This window comes from Mugil cephalus, chromosome 17, assembly GCF_022458985.1.
Source record: "Mugil cephalus isolate CIBA_MC_2020 chromosome 17, CIBA_Mcephalus_1.1, whole genome shotgun sequence".
Lineage (NCBI taxonomy): Eukaryota > Metazoa > Chordata > Actinopteri > Mugiliformes > Mugilidae > Mugil > Mugil cephalus.
Window position 1 is genome coordinate 16,023,070 of NC_061786.1, and position 6,000 is coordinate 16,029,069.

Sequence of the window (6,000 nt, forward strand, 5' to 3'; positions counted from 1 at the left end):
ACCACCAAAATATAATCAATTCCTCCCTGAGTTCGAATGAACATTTGTGCCAATCGCCAGGAAACTCCCTCAAGGCATTCCTGATATATTACGTTGGTATAAATGGGCCAAAGGTTAGGTAACAGCGACTTTTGACTAACAAAATGTAATCAGGTCCTTCTTTAGTCCAAATAAACACGAGTCAGATTTGAGGAAATTCACTGAGAGGGTGTTGAGACGTGACATCAGTTAGGCTGCGTCCAAAAACATGTTTAGTGAAGTTACAGAGGCCATTGACAACTGAACGAATGTTTGTGCCAACTTTGAAGAAATTACCCCAAAACTCTCTCTGATATATCATGTTGGCATCCATGGGGTAACAGCATTGACTACAAAAATGTAAACAGCTGTTTTAAAGTCCAAATAAAGGTTTTATGCCAAAGTCTAACAACAAAAAAAAAGGGTTCACAAAATATTCCATTTTGTTGAGACAAAGGGAACAGTTGTGCAAAACCTGAATAAATTCCCTCATAATGTTCCTGAGGTATCACGGTTATAAATTGAGTTATGCCCAAAAGAATGGATGGTGACCTATAGCTGAGTCCAAGAAAACGTTTGTGCCGTGTGTTAAGAAATTCCCTCAAGGCTCCTAATGTATTGAGTTGGTATTGGTTGTACATTACGTAACAGTGACCTTTGTCTACAGAAATGTAATTAATTCTTCCTTGAGTCCAAGAATTTTTGTTGAATTTCCCTCACTTCCTGATATATATATACATTGGCCACACGGTACATAGTTGTGACAGCCAAAATGTTCACCATTCTTTGTCTAAATGGACGTCTATGCCAAATCAAATTTAAAGAAAAAAGCACCCCTAAGGTTTATGACCTGAGATATGACCAAAAAACATGTGTAGAAAGAACATAGTGAACGTTTGTGCCAAATTTGAATAAAGTAAATTATTGTGTTTATGACATATAATGTTCATAAGTGAAGTAATGGCCTGAAACAAGTCCACCGAAGTGAGACAGCTATCTCCAAATGAACATAAATCACATGAATCTGCAGAAAGACCCTCAAGGCAATCCTGAGATGTCACAATCAGACCAATGAGACATGTGGACAGTCCACCGATACGATACGTGTGGTCAGTTTCATAGCTGAAAGCATGATGGTCGATTTCCAGCCTCTCATAACCTGCCCAACCAACTATCTTTTCATCTTACTTTAATTTAAAATGAGCAACGGCCTCAAAATTGAACAGGCCTGATGTGAACTCAAAGATTCTCATTCGACGTTGCCAAGTAAAACCAACCACTGGTGGTTCGCTGCCAGCAGATATAGGAGTCTGGCTCAAGGGAACCTCCTCAAGGGTAATAACTTTCCTCTCAAGTTACTGAAATGCACCAAATGTAGGCTACACACAAAACAGTTGAACAAAATGTACTTCAATCTTTCAGCAGAAGCAGATGTATTGAAATCTTACACACTTTATAAAGGGGATTGTAATGAATAACCATGTTTAAGAGAAATCTGCTGATGTTTATCCTTCTGCAAAATTACACTTGTCTTTTTTTACCTTATGAGATAAGGAACATTACACTGAGCTTCTTATAAATTAGGGAGGAGGTCAGGGGCAATAAATGCTTCTGTTCTGGGTGCTGCGGTTCAATTTTTAACATAAGCGCAATCATTGCTTTACCTCTTATACATGTAACTAAAGGATTATCCCGCAAATCTCTATTACACACTCCTCATCTTTTTTTAATTCCCCGAAGCAGCTGGAGCCAACCATCTGAAGCGGCTCCTGCAAACAAGGTCCATCTTGACCGTAATACCCACATAATGAGGAGATTTAGCCCGGTCTACACTTATTTAAGTTCAGTCTTTACCCAGAGAACGGCTCATCTCGTTAGCATTTCCCTGCCTCTGTGTGCCTCCGTGGCTACGTTAAGCTAGCTTTGTAGCGGGGGCCTGATGAAGGCAGGCCAGCGGGGAGCTCTAAGATTACTGCTCAAATTGAATAAAGGAGTCGACACATTACAGCAGCTTAGATGATACACCCCACTGCACTGATTAATTTAAAACCAGCCCGATGTTACACACGGCACAAAGGGACACACAGATACTCGGCGTTAACCTGGCCGGCCCTTCTCTTTAACACCATCTTCGCCTCCACTCTCATTTTCCCTCTACTACTACGACTACTACACACACACACACAAACACGACCACTCACCACGGCCTCGGCCTCATGACTTGAGTTCATTACTGCCTTGGCAGGGTTCCTCAGATGAAATTAGAATGACAACAGGAATGACACACAGTGCAGCGGTGGGAAGTTTACATAGGGTGAAGTGGAGAGCACGAGCGCGTGTTTGAGTGCGCACACGCTGAACAAATCTAATCTAATCTCCTCTGATTCGTAGGCGAGCTTGTCTGCATGCATTTGTGATACACTTCTTCTCTGCGTATGAACTCCGTCTAAGAGATGGAGACGGAGCGCGAACGAGACAGAATGGCTTGTGACAGTAGGACGCAGCATGAGCACAACTGTCTGGAACAAAGTCACAAAGCCTTTCTTAGCGGGGGCCACCAGTTTCTGTTGACAGCGCAGGCGGAGTTCATTTACTGGCAATACTACTTGTGACACACTTGCATACCCCGAAGGCTGAATTATGACTCTGTGATCCAAAAACGCACCGAGGCGCTGCCGCTTGCATGGGGCAAACAACAGGGAAAAGCAAATTCTCATTTTCCTCAAAAGCTTAGATCACAACACAGAATGCATGGATGAGCTGTTGCATATATTCATTTTTTCACACTCCCCACCCCACCCCCCAGTTTTACGCCTTGATCTTTGTAGCATTTTGATATCACCAGACTAGCAGCGAGAAAGTGCTCCTTTACTTCAGTCCAGAGCCAGAGCCACAGATCCTAAGGATAGCTACTTCACATCCTGACATGAGGCTGGGCTGAATGTCTGCATACAGAATCCACCCAAGTGAACAGTTTAGCGAGCTGATGAGCGGCTAAGCTAATGTAGGAACTGCAAAGGCATGAAAAAAGGATGACGCTGTGGGGAAATTCTGGTATAATTTCTGACAGTACAACAGATAAAAAGTCTAAATATTTACTGAGGATCCTGCTTCTGAGACCAGAAAAAAGACGATAACAGCTTCCCGGTTAAAAACACAACCTCCCAGCATAATGCAATGGAGAGACAGGGTACAAAAAAAATGTGTTAATCATGGAGAAAATCATAACAAGACTCCAGTTGAAAACAGACCTATTTGTTAAAAGATGGTCGTTACTAAGACAGGTGCTCTAGTCACCTCCCCCCTTTTTTTTTTCCCACTTTTTTCTTCTCCTGCCGAGGTTGACGCAGGTCAAGGTTATGAGGAACAGACTATGGACTCATGTTGTACATGTATAATAACGCTTACAGGTAATTGCAAAAAGCTGGTACATAACAAAATCAAAAAAGATTTGAAAAGTATTAAGGACTAAGGAAGTATTTGTATGTGCTGTGTTTGTTGGGTTTGTGTTTATGTGTATTTGTCAAATAAAAAAAAATCTAAAAAACATGTCACCACTCATGAACTCAGATCTCTGCAAATACTTCCAGTCTTATACCACAAGAAAAGGCCTTTTACGTGTAATTTAGTTGTGAACATCCTAAACACGACACCGTTTGAAAGCCACACAAGTACAAATACTTGCAAAGTCAAAACCAATATCGGTTTGTCTTTTGCACTAAATAACAAATGTTAGCATGCCAACACATCTAATACATACAGTCACAGGCTACATATTCAGCTAAACTTTAGAAAGTTAGCATGCTGAGCTAACTATAAGCGTTCGTGCTCGACCTGACGGCGCCTGCCTAAGCTGCTTCCATGTTTTTGTTTTCGGTTCTGCTTGATGGTGATGTGTTTGCGTGTCTGGAGCATCTGCGCCCGGTGTTTCAGACTGACTTACACGCCTCATACCGGTGTTGCTTTAGTTCACTTTGTTTCATCTAAATAAACATATTTTTCATTGGCGTTGCACTGCGTCTCTCCCGCCTTGTCATCTCCTTTGAGCCGTGTCACGACAAACAGAGGTGGCTTCATTAGAAATCTGAAACCTTACGCTGCCTAAATAAAGAAGGTAGTGACTACAAGCACGACATAAACTATGAAATCTTTTATTGGCAGTGACAGGGGAAGTGGTCTGCTGTCATGCGGTGATGTATGGCGATGAGGGGAACATAACCGTAAATCTTGTTAAAAGCACAGACTGATTAAGTTCTCAGTACACCCGCTTTTATATATGGTACCGCTTCGGCCGAGAACAAAGCTAACAGATACGTGAATGAGGGAAAAGATCAGCGTAAAACCAAAGAGAATATGTTAAGCTGACAGTCTGGCCACCTTGCACCAAGTTTAAATGAATGCCAATAATCACCACCCTGCCAAAGGCCAAGCGTTTTTATAGATGCCACAATAAAGTCAAGTGCCTTGAATGGCCTCTGCGCTCACCTGATTGAAACATCACTAAACCTTTATGTGAAATCCTGGAGGGCGAGTAAGCGGAGTGTGAAAATAGATTTTCAAGTCCTTCGACCTTAAGGATAGCAGGAGAGAAATAGTAGCATTTTTTTTTTTTTATTTTTTTTATTTTCCTTCTGTATTACTTCATACTCATCCTGCTTCCTGCTTTGGTTTTGTGTTATGTAGGACAAGTGGCCACTGCATATTCTCCAAAGAGGAGATGAGTGCAGCTGAGCTACCAGGGAGGCACAGCTCTGATCACAATGAAATGAAATCTAAGTGGGTGTGTATCTCATCACCAAAGATGCCATTGAGAACTGTATTTACCATGGTGCTGCCTTACATATGCAGCATAACATTATGATCACCTAATAGACCCGTTCACGCTTTGTAAACATTGATGTTTTTTTGAGGGGCGGGGCTTAACTGGAGGCAAAACGTCGCAAACACTATAGCTTGTAAACAACAGTTAGAATATTTCAATGGACTGTTTTGGCACAAATGGATGACGAAAACGCATATTTTTGAGAATATGCTAATAAACCCAGTCTAAAGTTGACTCTGACTAATGGGAACATATTCACCTACGCTACACCCTCACTCACTGGATGGACGATTTGGCCAAAGGAGGACACAGAGGGGACAAAGTCTGGTCTGTCTTTATCAAGTGAAGCCTCTGCAACAAAGATATTACAAGAAATAAGTGCTGTGCTTGGACACCCCTGAAACATACAATTAACATTGCGTTAGCTGGTGGTTAGCATTAGCATTATCGTGTAACAAAAATGCGATAAAACTTCAAGTTAGTGTTTTGGATTTTTCAGTTTTGGTTCCAACAAATACAGCAAGATGACATTTCTTGCTGTTAGCCTCAAGCTTCCCTCTGTTCTGCCTCCAGTTAACATTGTGACGTCACAGTGAAGTGAAGTACGTCATGAAGGGATCTATATCGTTTATGTGTAGGTCTCCCTTGTGTCTCTAAAACAGTTGTGGCTCATCAGAGAATGGACATGGGCCTTCTGAAGGCATCCTGTGGTGCCTGGTAACAGTACATTTTGAGTGGGGGCCTTTAGGTCCGATGGGTCGAAGGGAGGAACCTCTGTGGATCATCCCACAGATACTTGATCAGTTCGGGACCGTTTTTTTTGTGTGTGCGCCTGTGTCAGGCTGCATCCTGCTGGGGATGGCTGCAGCAGTTCACGCAGTTTTTGACCTCCCGCCAGTCAAAACCTTCGGATGAACTGGATCAGCGCTGTGAAACAAAGCCTCTAATGCCCATCGTCAGTGGCCAGTCTCACTAATGCTCTTGCGAGCACGCTGTAAAATCGAGTTTGAAGCCAGAACATGAGTCTGGTACAGCAGCAAATTAATGTTCATGGTTTGGAAATAATAATTTCAGCAATCACATGCTCGGGCCGAAATGGTTTCATGTTCATGGATACTTTTAGCCGTGACGCTTCTGCGCTGTGTGCAGACAGACCCTAG